Below are 16,910 nucleotides of genomic sequence, written 5' to 3'. Positions count from 1 at the left end.
AAATGCTGATTCATCAAAACTTCTTGCAGAAATGTCTCCATTTCAATGGTTTCCTACCTCCATGATGGAATTTAGAGAATGAGATTCAGAGCAGGCACTTGAACTTGGTCCTCACACATTCCAAGTAAGTGCTGTAGCCACTGGACTATTGGCAGGTGGGGGTTATCTTTTTTTCATTAAAAATTTCAAAAGGTCTCAGTGTCGTTCCAATGCAGAATGAAACCAAATGTCAAACCATCAAACTGGTTTCATAACAGATTTCTTGTCTTCTGGACAGCCCTACTTGGACCACATTTCCTTGATAAACTGGGGTTAAGGGAAGAAAGTGCAGTGTTCCTGTCCTGTTGTCTTCTGTTGAGAGTGCTGGTAGAATGACTCTTTGGTACCACTTCTGTAGCCAGAGATATATTGATTGTGGTAGGGGGTGGTAGAAGCAAATGTAGTTTCATATGATGACTTCCAAAATAAAGTGGTGTCAAACAAAAGTGGTCGATCTGAATTGGGCTTTGTCTGGCAGCCAGGCTTATCCCAAAAGAGCCTATGGTTAGATACTGGGGTTTTAGCCGCTGCTCTAATAAATGAACACACACACTTGTATGTTTGCAGTGTAGTGAAGGACTTGTGTTTGCATAATAATCTGTTTATTTAAGAGGCCATGTTAGTAAGTCATAAACCAGAAAGCCCTGATTTATCCTATTGATGATAAATCTTGAGGCTAGATCCCTGGCATAGTGAGTGAGCAAAGGGTTTTGGATAACTCTTCCTGATTGGATTAGGAAGCTGACTGGGGGCCTAGTCCTTCTCTCATCAAAGTCAATAGCAAAACTTTCATTGCCTTTAGTAGGAACAGAAATGGACCCGTTATGCTGAAACTGAAAGGCTATAATATTTTGAGCTTGAGAGCTTGTTTTTCTTTGTGGTTTGGGTGGGATTTTTCTGTGGATTTGAATGGAAAGTTTTACCCTAGCTCTTCATTTCAAATGAAATGCTGTACAGTAAATACAGCAAGAACACCAATTAATGCCAAGATATAGCAGATGGTTGTGGAATTACCAATTAAATCTATAATTACTGTAAATTCATGTATTATGATTTTTATAAGAAATTATGAAATGACAGTATTGCCCGTCAATGAATTATTCCACCTGGTCTGAAATTACTGTGAATACTCTAAAGCAAAACTATTTAAAGAGGATTAGAAGGACCTATTCGAATTCAAAGCAAAAGATGACAAAATATAAGAATTGACATTTCCAATGTCTAATTGTGAAATCGCTCTGTGTTTGGGTTCAGTGAGATTCTTGTTAAGCTCATTAAAGTCCTGTAAGGGACCATCTCTCCACGCAGAGCTGATTGCATGAAGTCCCCATGAGATGCAATCTGACTGCTAGCCCACGTCCTTACTGTTATGCAGGTCTATCAGTCAACCTCTGGATTTAGAGAGGGGTAAGACTTTCAGTGAGAATGAAGGAATGATTTCTTTCCCTTGATTGTCTGTAGAGATTTTTGCTAGACTATCCTCTGTGCTAAAGGAAAGTAATCTCTGTGGATACTCTGAGGGAATGCCTAGTGAGCAACACAACGTGCAGTAGGTACCTACTGTGGAGTGTGTAGCAATGAAAACAGAACATGGTGGGAATGTATAACACCCACACTGCAGGGCTTTAAGTTATACTCCATGCACCTGATACATGAAGTACAGAGATAGGGTTGAATTGCAAAGTTTGGATTTGGATACACACTTCTAAATTTGGGTGTGTTTGGCTCTGGGATTTTGTTTCAGTCTTCACAGAAGTGGGAGCTAGTAGCCAGGATGTTCAGATGTAGATCTGAACTTCCCCAAATGTTAGTGGGATTCAGATCCTGGGTGCAGGCATGTATATTAGAGCTAGAGCCTTTTCCATGCCTTCATCATCTCTCATCTTGACTATTGCAATCTCTTCTTCCTGTCCTTTCTCTCTAAATCATTTTCTTTGCTCACCAACCAAAGGTTTTGGTCTATTACTAGATGGAAATGGCAGAATTGTCAATAATAATGCAGAAAAGGCAGGCATGTTCAATAAATATTTCTGTTTTGTATTTGGGAAAAAGCCAGATGATGACTTTAGTCCAGCAACTCAGAACAGTGGGAGGGGGTAGGGTGAATAGTTAGGCAAATTTGCTCAGGTTGTAATACCTGCAGAGAGCTACCACCACTTGGAGAGAATCTTGAATATACTGGTTCAAACTGGATTCTCCAGGGACCAACAGACAAAGGAAGGATTTATAGATAAATTGAGTTAACTGGCACAGGACTTGTTTTCTGATCCACCGAATGGACAGGTCCTTTGGTCCAAGGGGGACCCCAATCCTTAGGGAAGGGTTGGAAAGACTTTGGCCTATTGAGACCCCATAAGGCTTGGGTTCTGATTCTGAGCTGAAGCTGTAGATGCATCAGGCCAGGTATTTCCAGCAGAGACAGGGAAGTGTTAGTACCATTATACAATGCATTGGTGAGACCTCACCTGGAGTACTGTGTGCAATTCCAGTCTCCCATGTTTAAGAAAGATGAATTCAAACAAGTGCAGAGAAGGGTTATTAGGATAACCCGAGGAATGGAAAACTTACCTTATGAGAGGAGACTCAAAGATCTTGGCTTGTTTAGCCTAACCAAGCAAAGGCTGAGGGGAGATATGATTTCTCTATGTAAATACATCAGAGGGATAGATACCAGGGAGGGAGAGGAGTTATATTAGCTAAGCGCCAATGTGGATACAAGAACAAATGGATATAAACTGGCCATCAAGATGTCTAGGCTCAAAATTAGGTGAAGGTTTCTAACCATCAGAGGAATGAAGTTCTGGAACAGCCTTCCAAGGGAAGCAGTGGGGGCAAAAAAAACCCTAATTGGCTTCAAGTCTGAGCTTGATAAGTTTATGGAGGAGATGGGGTGTGACAGGACTGCCTGCAATGGCAAGTGGCCCATCAACAACTTCTAGTAGCAAAAATCCCCAGTGTCTGGAAATGGGACACTAGATGGGGAGGGCTCTGAGTTACTACAGAAAATTCTTTCCCAGGTATCTGTCTGGTGGGTCTTGCCCACATACTCAGAGTTTAACTGATCATCGTATTTGGGGTCGGAAAGGAATTTTCCCCTGGATCAGATTGGTGTTTTTTCGCCTTCTTCTGCAGCATGGTGCATAGGTCACGTGCAGATTTAAACTAGTGTAAATGGGGAAGTCTCTGTAACTTGAAGTCTTTAACCCGTGATTTGAGGACTTCAATAACTCAGCCAGAGGTTAGGGGTTTATTACAGGAGTGGGTGGGTGAGGTTCTGTGGCCTGCAATGTGCAGGAGGTCATACTAGATGATCACGATGGTCCCTTCTGACCTTAAAGTCTATGAGTCTATGATGAACTTGTGATCACAGGAAAAACTTCTCCGTGGGGTTTGACGGACTAATCACCAGCCAGAGGTCTTGTTGGAGTTAGGGGTGATCTTATTGGCATGCGTGTAGGCTCTTTCTGTCAGTAAAGAAATGAGTGTATCTTTCTGGCTTACTAATGTAATTCAGAGGTATCTTAAAATGGTGCTTTGCAATTATAGCACTCTGCATGTCTCTTTTATCTAATACGTTTTCTCTGTAATGCTTTTACCTTAAGAATAAATGTGTTCACTTAGAAACAGCTGTGTGGTAACTTAACTGTGGCAATTGTAGTGTGTACCATCTCCGAGGAGGGAAGAGAAGCAGGCCTGCTTAGGCAGGCTGTCTGTTACTGTGGACATCACAGTGTTGTCAGGGGATTGTGCAGCCTGGAAATACTCTGGTCACAAGGGAGAGAGATGCCTATCTCCATCCAAGACAGGTGATGGCTGAGGAGCTTGGAGCCTAGAGTGGGTGCCCTTGCTGGAACAAGAAGGGCAATATAGGTGGAGTTGCCCTGAACTGTGACAGGGCTTATGATAGGGCTGTCAGCCTGACTTTGATCCTGGGCAAGGTAATGGAATGGCTGATACAGGACTTGATTAATACAGAAATAAAGGAGGATAACATAATTAATGCCAATCAACATGGGTTTATGAAAGATAGAGTTTGTCCAACTAACTTGATAGCTTCTTTTTGAAGAGATTACAAGTTTGTTTGATAAACGTAATAATGCTATAGTAGTATATTTAGACTTCTAGAAGGCGTTTGACTTTGTACTGCATGACATTTTGATTAAGAAACTACAACAATACAAAATCAACATGGCACACATTAAATGGGTTAAAAACTAGCTGACAGGGCTCAGAATGTAATTTTAAAGAGGGAATCATATTGAGTGGGCATGTTTCTAGTGGGGACCTTGGCCTTAAACTGTTTAACATTTTTATTAGTGACGTGGAAGAAAACATAAATTCATCACTGATAAAGTTTGCAGATGACACGCAACCCGTGGGAGTGGTAAATAATGAAGCAGGCAGGTCACTGATTCAGAGCTATCCGGATCACTTGATAAGTTGGGGGCAAGCAAACAATGTGTTTTAATGCAGCCATATGTAAAGTTATACATCTAGGAACGAAAAATGTAATGGAGAACACTATCCACCATCACACCCAAGTCTTTTTCAGATTTGCTGCTTCCCAGAATAATCAGATGAATATGAATTCCTAGTATGGCACTGTGGCCAAAAGAGCTAATGTGATCCTTGGATGTATAAATGGGACTGTCAAGTAGCCATAACTGGTGAGACTGCTAGTGGAATACTATGTCCAGTTCTGGTGTCAACATTTCAAGAAGGATGTTGATAAATTGGAAAAGGTTCAGAGAAGAGACATGCGAATGAATAAAGGATTGGAAAACATGCCTTTAGTTATACACTCAAGGAGCAGATTTGATTAGCTGGCACAGCTACATAGTACAATGAACCAAACCAGCCGCCACAGCTTCATTTGAAAAGAGTAAAGCTGAATGCAAGTTAAATTGAACAAGTGGATCTTTGTTAAACCCTGTGTGTTGCTCTGACCATGTGACTGAGTTGCATTCAGCTTAATTTAACTCCCCACATTCCCTATTCTACAGGTGTCCCCTCAATAGCAGTCCCTCCAGGGAACATGGGCACTCTTACTTCAGTTCCACTGATCTTGTTAATCAGCTGAATATGATTAACAGAAGTTGACTAAATTCTGGAATCAAGCAGTTTTCTTCCCCATTTTTTTTTTAAATTGACTTTGTGGTATGTTCTGCTCTCCATTGCACTTCTCCAACCACACTGCGAGTAGACATTGTTGCTTTGTTGTGCTTTGTTATGGCTATTTGTTTGCCACGTTCCTCTAAAAAGGGTTTTTCCTCAGCTCATGTACAATTGGCAGCCTTAAATACAAAGAATTTTGAAATCCTTGGGTCAGATCCTCACCTGAGGTTAATTCAGTTGAGCTCTGCTGATTTATACCTCTGAGCCTCTACCCCAAATAGAATAGCTTTAGCTTGAATCTCTGTTACTCAGAGACTGTTTCACAGCTCTGCTTGTATTAAGCGACCACATATATTCTCAGATATTTTCCTTTTTGGGGGGTTGATGTATTTTTTCAATCATTTTCCCCCTTGTTTGTTTTTCCCCCTTCCTTCCTAACATCAGTGTTTTTCTCCTTTGTGTGTGATCTGTTTTCTTATGCTTCCTTTTAATTCCCTTTTTGACTCATTTCTCTGTCCTTCCTGCAGAAAGCTTCTTTTTTTTAATTAGTAGGCAACATCCGACCATCTTTTTTGCACTCCTGGTTACCACAGCACTCCCTGCCAGAGTAGGCACAATAAGCTGCAGAGAAAAACAAATGTCTTTCTTGCCAATGAGTTCTCTGAATCTATTCCAATTGCACAGACTGCAGGGGTTAATTTTCTTTCAGTCTTCTCTCAGGCAGGTGGCAGGCAACCACAAATGGGAATTTTCACATCATGCAGGGCCACCTTCCTCTTTAAAAACTCTGTAGCCAAAAGAATATGCAGTGAGGGCCTGACAGCACTTACCCATACTAGCAGCCTCATGAACAGGTTTGCAGGATCACACCCCAATTTGCCTTTATCCCTCATGCATCCTTCTGAATAAAATGAACCTCTTTCATGCTGACCTTGAGCAGAGCTAGAACCAAATCACAGAAAACAATTAGCCGGTAAGAAGATTGATATTCTGTGACTTGGTTGCCACTTGACTGCAGGGTGTCTTTGGCGTTTAGCTTCTCTTACGTACTTTTCAGGCAGAGCTTCTCATAGTAATTGCCTCATCTATCAATTACAATGGCTGCCTTTTTGTCTAAGGGTGCAATCCTGCAGATATTTACTATGGTGAGTAGTTGTGTTGATTTCAAGGGCTTGGATTTCCTTCCTATTCTATGAAAGAAACAAGGGTGGAATTCTCATTTTGAAACTGTACTTGCTCAGGGACCATAGAGTGAAATACCGAGTCTAAGGGGCTTGATAATCTGGCTCAGTTGGTCCAAGAAGCAGCAGATGAGAGATCTTGTTTTCCTGGATGCCTTTTGAGGCTGAATCCAGCAATTCTCCAAATAGCCAGGGCCCTTTCAAAGGAAGAGCTACCATTTTACTTTTGAGGGTAAGTTACCCCCACACCAGACTGTAAGCAGGAAGCTAGATGGGCCTGGCTGAAGCACTTGTGGTTTTAACAGGCAATTTAAGTAAAGCAATCTATAGCAAAGAAGCATTCATTATTCTCATGTTTTTAGGGAATATGGCACATGTGCTGCTTGAATGTCTGCAGTCCATTCCTTAGCTGTCTTGGACATGTATGTAGAGTAAACGCATCCCCTGTCAAACAGGCCAGTGAGCTTGATACTGCTAAACACCACCTCACTTTTCCTGTCCAGCACGGCCTTAGGTGAAATGACAGAATCTAGGGGAAGAGCCAAAGTTTCAGCAGATGCAGCCACTGACTAATACTTATTCTGGATTCTGTCATGCACGATTCCTGGCTTTCTGCTAGAAGTAGTTTGTTTATATGTATATACAGTACATTTTTCACTGAATCCTTGGCATCTAATGACTGACTAGATTCTGTCATGCTCTGAAGGGCTGGCAGGAAAAGGAAGATGTAGCAGGTTTTTCCTCATGTAACAAATGATTCCTGTATCAATTAATTGTTTTTTTTTCTCTTGTGAGGGTTTATGGCATAAGGTTTTTTAAATGTAGGAAAATTCAGTCCTCCTGAGAAATCCAGTGGAGGAGAATTTCTAGATCTTTGGCTCTCATGCTGAATGAGAGGAAGAATACTTCCTCCCCACACACTTTCCAGGATCCCATTGGAAGAGCAGAGAGACAGAGAATTTCCTTTGGGGGACTTGTGCAAATACATCCTTTAAAATGGGGCAAAAGAATGGAGCTGACTCATTTGGTGAGAGAGGCTCCTTGGTAGGAACACAGTTGCTTTGTGGGTGGAGAACAGACTGGATGAGGGCCTGGTTGAGTGTAGGATCCTGCAACAGCACCACTAAGCAAACAGGTGATAAAAAGCCATCAGACAAGGACCCAGATTCACCTCTATGGATGCTGAGTTCCTCTTTGGTCTCTGCATTTGGCTGCTTGCCAGTGAATACCCAGCTCACAGAGCAGATCCTTCTCTCCACTTGAGAAAGGGACACGTACAGATGAGGGCAGAACAACCGTACTGTGCCAGTGCAAGTGGAATACTGTGTCCCTCTTTGATTTCAGTGTCTGTTGCCACTGGATCTCCTTATCCCCCAAGGAAAGCTCTACTTCTTGGTGAGGAAGAGCACTCAGGCCCCATTCCTGAAACCAAGAGTCTGTTCTCAGGGATCTGAGTTCAGGACTTGGGCTAAAGTTTTCACTCAGGGAGGAGGGCTGGGGAAAGAAGACTTAAAGGCACAAAAAAGAAAATAAATCCCTTCCAAACAAGATCTGGCATGGCTGGTTTGTGTCCTGAGGCAAGACAGGAGAACAGCCAGAAAGCCTGCAGAGAAAGGTAGATGAGAGGGAAGACTTATGAAGGCCACGAAAATGCTGTTCTGTGATGAGCGTCACCAGTCAACAAGACTTTAGCAAAAGGCTTAACTGCATTGGTAGTAACAATCCCAGAAGAGTAGCAGGTCTGGATGTGGGGTTTTATGAACAAACCTAATATTCCTTTGTTTCAACCTGAGTTCCTCCCCTTTGAAATGAGATACTGGTATATCTCCATGATAACTTTGGTGAGTTAGTTTTAAATCATATTATAAATTAGCGAGCCAATTCACCAGCCTGTGTGGCAAATAAAGCTCCCCAAAGTGGCAGAATTTCAATCCCTTCCTGCAGGGGTGGTATTTTTCTCAAAACCAAAGCAGCACAATACAAATCAAACAGATAAACCAGGTCCCACTGCCTGGGCCCTGTCTGGTCCTTTCCTCAATCCAGGGTCTCTTGCAGTTCTCTCTCCCAGCTGAGCTGCTCCTATTAGGCTTTGGTTTGAGGTCCAGATGACCTGAAGGCTGTTGCCTGATCCCTGCCCTTAGACCCATCACCTTGAAGGAATCAGTCACAGGTATGGCTAAGCCTGCACCCTCTGACATGGGTATAGTGGGAACCTCTTCAACTAAACAAAATCAGTGAGCTGGTAGGTAGAGACTGAGTCAAAACTCCTTCCCAGAGAGACACAAATATACAGGCATTGGTGCCATTGAGCTTGCACTCATGGTGGTCAACTGGAATTTTGCTACTGACTCTAATGAGAACAAGTTCAGACCCTAGATTTGGATTTTGATGGGGGAGAAAAGGGAATGAAAAATATTTGTAAAGGGAATGTGTCTGCTTGCTTTAGCATTCACAGAAAAGAGAGCGGATACATTAGCATTTGTCCCATTAGACAGTGCTCAGGGAAATAACGATTCATTACTTCAATCTTATATGCATTAATTGTACATTTTTTACATTAATTCATGATTAAAATGTGTAATCCCATTTAATCTGTCTAAGCTTTTGCCCAAACAAAAAGGGAAGGCTTGTAACTAAGGGAGTGGAAAATGTATGTTGTGTGAGGGCACCAATATGTCAGTGCTGGCAGTTTTTTCTTCTGAGCCTGACGTGCCAACATCTGCCAACAGTATTTAATAATAAAATGCTGGCATGAGTGACATAGTAGCAGGAAATGACATTATTGCCCACTGCCCATCTATGGATACTGGGGGTGGGGGAGAGAGACATGTTAAAACATGACCTCCAATACTGTGTGTGCATCCATTTGCCCTGTAAATCAAGTAATTGCCCACTTCAGTACCTCTTGTGTGTGCAGTTACCCAATTTCTGAGTGTGAAAGCCCTTTTGCAAACACTAACAACTGCACACATAAATGTTAGAGGCCATCTCTGGAAAACTGGCCCTTGCTAATACATATTCAGATTTAAAATACATTATAGCCTAAGTGTGGAAGATGTGTGATCTCAGGATTTGGCAAAGGAGCAGGGAGTATCCAGAGGCTTTACTCCTGTTGAGTTTCTGACTCCTTGTGCGACCTAAGACTAGTCGTTTGAAGGTGTTTTGCTCCTCGACTAATACAGCAAAAAAGATGTAATGGGAAACCAGATGCTGCATCAGAGCTGAGATTTGCTAGGTAAATATAGTCCTCTCAAATGGACAACAGTTTTCTTGTTTAAGTATGCACCGACACCATCATTTTAGTTTGGAAGTGTCAGGTCAGTTAAGATTCTTTGTGGGACAGGATTCTTTTCATGACCAGGGCTTTAAGCAAGTTCCTGAGAGGAAAATATCAGCTCGAAGGCTTTGCCAAGCTACCGAGTTTCATTTTCCAGTACTCACCTGTGAAAAATTCTGTGTTCACAAGTATTTGCAAATCTGATTCTGAGCAAAAGCTTGCTGTTTCTGTGAACAAACACAACTTTTTGCAATAAAATAGCGAAATCCTATAAACCTTAGCCAAATAGTTAATTTTCATGACACTTCTGCAGACAAATATTTACCCTTCATTACAAAAACAAATCATCCTTATAACAGCAAAATGACAGCTGTCTGTGCATGGAAACTATTTTATTAGTTGACATGAAAATCATAAGGCAAGAATAAAAGATGGTTGCTGAAAAGATGGGTTTACTAGTGGTTTGATTTACCCTACTTTCCTTGCAATGATACATTCATTTGTTATATTATGGATATCATTGACATGATAAAATTACAAGACAGTGGCTGCTTTCTCTGCCAACAGATATCCAGATACTAACCAATGGGCAGAGACCCCATTTTATATTTTGATTGGCTGTCTATCTAATCACCACCAAAACTGAGTATTTAACTGAGACCTTTGTCCCACTGGAGAATAATACCTGATTCACAGACAGTTTTGTTATGTTAGCCATAGGAGACCATGACAGTGTATCTGTGATCAGCCATAGCCAGTGACCAGAGTTTGGTGGTCACATCCTACTCAACATTTGTCCATGCTGCAGACACATGTCACAGTTGGAAATCTCTCCTTGGGAGACTCCTGAGACTGGAATGAGTGAGGTGATGTAAACAAGGGACAAAGTGGATTGGCAGAAGCTTGCACAGTACAGACACAGGCTCCTGCCCCTGCGACCAGCCCCCTTATGTTCACACTCACTACATGTTCATGCATACAAAATTCACTTGCTAATGTGACAAAAATGAAAACTCATGTTTGTCCTTACTTGATTCCAGCCGATTCTGATAAGTTTCTCATTAATGCAGCAAGTTTCCCTTACGCGACATAATCCACTTTAGAAAAGGTGCAGCTGCAGAAAGGTTAAATAATAAGGGATCCTATATGCAAGCAACATTCATAGAAAATTACTATTTTCTAGTAAAATATTCTTCTTAAAATGTTCACGCTGTCTCCCCTCCTCCCATTTCTTTGAGTAATGTGTCGCTGCCTCACAGTCAATAATGGTTCTCTTCGTCTGTCCCACACACGAGGTAATTTTTCTTCTCCTGCGTCACAGATTTTCAATTCAGATTAAGCCCTGACGGTTATTTTGTGTCAGGAATTTTATTTTCTCAGAACTAAGCAATTTTTTTTGGCCACACACTATAACTGTAACTAACTATTTTTTCCATGATTGACTAGTAATGCTGCAATTCAGTCTCAGCATCCAGCTCTACATAAAAAGTGGGGGGAGGGGTGTGTGTGGAAAATCTGAATTAAAATGACAAACTATCATTCTGTCTGTGACCTCCTGTTGTTATATACTGGGTATAAATAGTAAGCATGCTCTGGCATCTTATGTTTAGATTGAGCTATTTTATGTTGCTTTCCTCTTGCTCCAATTTAGTTAATAGCTGGATTCAGTTACAAATCCACTAGTAAATAAACAAACACCTTGTAACGGATTACAGCATTCTCAATCCACAGGTTTTTAGACTCAGTCTATCAACCAATAAAAACAGCCAATATTGCATATTAACTTCTGTTATGTTCAAATGTTTTTATTGGTTAATAGAACTGCTTGTAATGTCACCATATACACTACCTACTCCTGGGTATACAGCATATAGCAAATAAATAAACTGTCCAAAAAAAGACATTTGTATTGAATGGTCACTGTTGGTTTCTTCTCATACTGCCCTCAGATACAGAAGCTGCCCTGGGAGATGAATGTGCCAGGATAAGTTATCTGAGGCTCATAAAATCTTTTTTAGAAGATTGAAATAAAGTCAGTGCTTGCAGAAGACAAATCAATTGTGACATTTCTGAATAGAGTGCGATGCATTTAATTAGCACAAGACATACTGGCAAATGCTGAATTACCCAATAAATCACTGAACGCTGGAACCCATACAGAGCTGGGAATCGGCTGTCTTATGAGATGTGCAGCAAGTGATAATAGGGAGATCTGGCCATTTCTCCCCATTTTCTGCTAAATTTCTTCCATTTTGACATTTGCACACCAGGCCTTTTTAATTAGTTCAAAGCATCAAAAGAGCTTCCCCCACCTAATCTAAAAAGCTGTTCAAAAATTGAATTTGCAAAAGACTTTAGCTTTTGTTGTTTGGTATGCTCCAGTTTTTTTGAAGCCCTAAAAAGATGGTGGAAGTTTAGACTTGTGGGGATGGGGGAAATCTTAAACACAAGAAAAATATATGAGACTCCTTACCAGTTACAGAATTGGGCCCTCTTACAGAAACTGACATTGGCCTTCCTCCCTCAGGGCCGCTTTGTGTGATATGCAGCAGCGAGTTCAGGTTCGTTGCACTCAGATGGCAGCATGAGCAGAGGCTACATGTGAGAACACGGTTCAGCACTAGGCATATAAACGTGGAAATAAATCTCAAGCTCTTTGCCATCCACTCTCTTACAGTAAAGAGGTCAGGACTTAGAACAGCAGCGGGGTTACATGTCTGAGTATACATGGGCTCAAATGCAATCAGGACGCACTGTCAGCATGGCTATTACTCCTGCTGTGTGGCAGAAGTAATTTGGTAGCTGTTCAGCGACATGTTCATTAATGTAGGATCGAGCTGTCTAAGTATTTACATGGGCCCCATCAATTTAGTAGCTAAGCCCCTCCCTTTCATCTCACTTTGCTATGCACCACTCCATGCAAGTGCTGTGCAGGCTCAAGCCTATTGTCATCAAAACATAGTATACCTGGCAATACGGATATTGTTGCTTCAGAGCTTTTCCAGATTCACAGGGACAGAGCTAGGTCCCATTAACTTTCAATAAGACTTAAGGTAAAATTTTCAAAATGCCTACGTGGTTTTGAAGCCTAAATACCATTTTTCAAATGTGACTTATGCACCTGTCACTTTTGTAAATAGTACTTAGTCTCCTAGTCACTTAAGTGCTTTTGAAAATGTTTATCCTTAACATTTATATTTTCAAATGTTGTTTTACTACTAAATCAGCTTTTTAATTGCTACAACTTCAAAATGTATTTGTTTAAATTATACAATTTTGCCATTGCAGAAAATCTAAGCAATTTGCGGTTATCTTTAGGAGGCCTGTAAATCAAGTGAAAAAGACATAGATAGTTGTACACCCATATTTGCCTGCAATTGCACATGCAGTTTGCTTCAATGACAGAAAATTGCATGTGCAACTGTACGTGTGTATTTGTATGGATGCTTTTGCACCCACAAGTGTGCCTCTGTGTTTTTAGAATATATCATTTAAGTGCACAGTCAATGCACAGTCCTATAGTCTGCAGCCAGCATAGAGAGAATAAGCAGAATATATTAATTATATATTATAATTTTATAATATATAAAGCAGAATGTGGTCCTGTCTCAGGAAAAAATCCAGTATTTTTTTCTGAAGCTAATATTTTATGTTAATTTGAATCACTAATTTTTCACTAATATATGAAATGAATACTGTAACTAGTTTCAGTGATTAAGCCTAACCTCTCCATTCCTTTTGGGTAAATATGAATATACAGTACAAAACATAAGAATAAAGCATTTGCTAACTTATTTTATTCTTATAAGTAGTTTATTCTCTTTTCAGTGTAACACTGTGATGTGGATGTATTTTAAACCAGTAGTTGATGCATCCTGAGTTCAGGCTTTTTATATGATCCTCTTCATCACCCTCAGAAAATAGGGTAGCAGTGGGTTCTTCTTGGCTGATCCTTTGGTCCCTTCCTGCTGCTACCAATCCCCTTCCATCAAGGGATGTGCAGATCTTTTTCTGATGGTTACACGGCTTCCAAATTGGTGATCAGTTTTGGGAGATTGGTTACTTGGGCTGAGATGGAAAGACAAATCTGATAAAATTGATAAAAAGGGAGTTTGCATTTCTATTTTATTTTTTAACATTGCCAAGCTCCAATTTTGCAGATGGAATTTAATTGTGGATGCAAATGAGTAATTAAACACCTCAGTATATGATATGTGGACACAATCAGATACTCAGACAAATACCAGCATTTGTATTTTCAGTAAATTGCAGCAGAAAAATTAGAAGCCGTTTCTTACAATCAGATCCTAGTTTTTTAAAAAAACAAACACAAAACACGTACAGTTATCCTGGTGAGGTGTGCAAATGATATAAGACACAAATGTTTCTATAACCTTTGCACTCCTTTAGGCCTAATCCCCTAAAGTGTCTTCTACCAGTAGGTGCTCAGTAGTCTGCGGGAATGAGTCCTACATCAGTAATTCTTACAAGTGGGCTTCAGTCTGTTGAGGGACCGGTCCACGTTTAAAACTCAATTAGGTATGAGGCAATAGACTACACTCCCTTTTATGCCATGAGTGGGACTCATCTCCAATTTGCCTATTTATGAGGTGCAGTAAGGCCACAGAATTGAAAACAGAGGTAATTTGTATTCCACTTATTCTCTGTGTGGTTTTGCTAGTTCAGAATAAAAAGAGGAATAGTAAAATTAGTCCTTCCCTAAAGAAGATGTGAAAATTAACTCTATGGTAAAAGTACCATTTCCTGGCCAATGGGAGCTGCAGGGGCGGTGCGCGGGGCAGGGGCAGCATGTGGAGTCCCCTGACTTCCCCTACACATAGGCGCTGTTAAGCTTCTTATACCTTGCCTATCTCCATGGTATTTGAGCACCTATGAGCAAACCACAGACTCCTGGAACTGGAGACCCATTGCTATTCCCTGGCCCTTAATATGCTACAAGGAATTGTTTTCAGCAGCCAGATTATGTGGTTGGTTAGAGAATCAAAAAATTAGATAAGAAAAGGCTTTTTAGATAATATAAGAAAGTAAAATAAATGAATATTCTAAGCTCCTCTGGAACAATGGAACACTCAACAATAAGAGTAAAGCTCATTTGTTCAGGAGACAGAACTTTTGCTGGGAATGACCCCAGACCAGGGTTGGGCAAATTTTTTGGCATGAGGGCTACATCTGGGTATGTAAATTGTATGGCGGAGCCTGAATGCTCACAAATTTGGGGGTTGGGGTGCATGAGAGGGTGAGGACTCTAGCTGGGGGGTGCGGGCTCTGGGGTAAGGCTAGGGATGAGGGGTTGGGGTTGCAGGAGGGTGCTCCGGGCTGGGACCTTGGGGTTTGGAAGGTGGATCAGGGCTGGAGCAGGGGGTTGGGGCATGAGGGGGGAGGGCTCAGGGTTGCAGGCTCCAGGCATCGCTTATCTCAAGCAGCTTCCAGAAGCTGCGGCATGTCCCCCCCCCCCGGCTCCTATGTGGAGGCGTAGCCAAGCGGCTCTGCGCGGCCCTGTCTGCCGGTACTGCCCCTGGAGCTCCCATTGGCCACAGTTCCTGGCCAATGGGAGCTGCAGGGGTGGTGCGTGGGGCAGGGTCAGCGTGTGGAGCCCCCTGGCTGCCCCTACACATAGGAGCTGGAGAGGGGACATGCTGCTGCTTCCGGGAGCTGCGCAGAGTGGGGCAAGCCCCAGACCTCGCTCCCCGATAGGAGCTTGAGAGCCAGATTAAAATGTCTGAAGGGCTGGATGTGGCCCCTGGGCTGTAGTTTGCCCACCCCTGTCCCAGACTGTGAAATGAACTCTCCCAGGACCTAACAACCATTACTTTCCACTTCAAGTGCAAGACACATTTCTTTGACCTTGCCTTCTCTGATATAAACACACAACAGGTGTATATTATATAATAGTTTACTGTGATGGTCTAGACTATTCTGGTCATCACTTTTACAAGACTATGATAAATTTTGTACAAAGTATGCCTTTTGAGATATCACTTGAAAACTCATAATCTGCTGAATATTGTTGTCCTGTTAAAATGTGTGTATCAACTTTGTATGAGAAGTTATTAGATTCTACTATGTATCATTGTTATAACATGCTCCAAGGTTAAGAGAAGCAGGTTCAAACCAGTTTTTCAGAGATAAAGACACACTAGCACCCCAAAAAGGGGTTAACTAGCGATCATCAGCTTAATCAGTTATTCTTCAGCAATGGGAAAGGGTAAACAAGGAATTTAATTGCATCACAAGAATGTTTCAACCCTTACATCCACAAGGGACTATGTGTCACATACAACCCAATGGGGGGTAATCCTCAAAGAGGGGAGGGTGGTATAAGAGAGGGAGACAGAGAGACAGTGACCTCCAGCTCACCTCTCCTCCTCCAGTCTATCTGCTCATGACATCAACAAACACCTGAAGGACTTTGAACTAAGGAAAGGGTCCCTGGCTGAAAGGAAATCCAGTCTGTTACCTATTACAACTTGTGGTAAGAGAAAGATACTTGCTTTAAATCTTATTAGCTTGTTAAAGTTTAGGAATTAGTTTGTGTTTTTATCTTTTTATTTTCTTTTGTAACCAGTCATGACTTTTGTGAATTATCATTTGTAATCACTTAAGATGTATCTTTCTATAGTTAATAAACTTATCTTATTGTTTTATCTTAACTAGTGTGTGTCTGGATTAAAATGCATGGGAAACTCTATTTGGGATAACAGGGCTGGTGCATTATCATTTTCCTTTGATGTAATGATGGACTTTCTATGAGCTTGCATTGTCCAGTATTGTGCTGGACAGTACAAGATGCACATTTCTGGGGGAAAAGTCTGAGACTCGGAATTTGAGGGTGTTGCCTTGTATGTAATTCATGAGTGACTGGTCAGAGTTTTCATGCGTTTAGCTGGAAGTGAATTTAGATGCTGATGATGTGTGTGAGCAGAAACTGGAGAGGTGATTGTTCACCAGCAAAGCAGTGTGAGAGGCATCCCAGGTTGAATTCCTAAGGGGACACTGCTGTTCAACAGTCCAGAGTGTACCCTAGGGAATGTCACAACTACACCCTACCAAAAACTCCTCTGCACCTGCGTCTCCCTCTGGAGATAGAATGAGAGAGAACAAACCACATGTGACATACATGTAGTCATGTGGTTTAATGCACTCTTGGAAGGTGCTCAGGTACCACAGTGATAAAAGCGATATAAAACCTATGTAAACAGAATAGAATATAAATGGACAGCTAACAGAAAAGCTCCCAGCTTGGGGTTTAACGCAGCCTCATGGTGTGGAGTTCTACT

Source organism: Malaclemys terrapin, chromosome 2 (assembly GCF_027887155.1).
Source record: "Malaclemys terrapin pileata isolate rMalTer1 chromosome 2, rMalTer1.hap1, whole genome shotgun sequence".
NCBI classification, from domain to species: Eukaryota; Metazoa; Chordata; order Testudines; family Emydidae; genus Malaclemys; species Malaclemys terrapin.
This window is presented reverse-complemented; position numbering follows the sequence as displayed.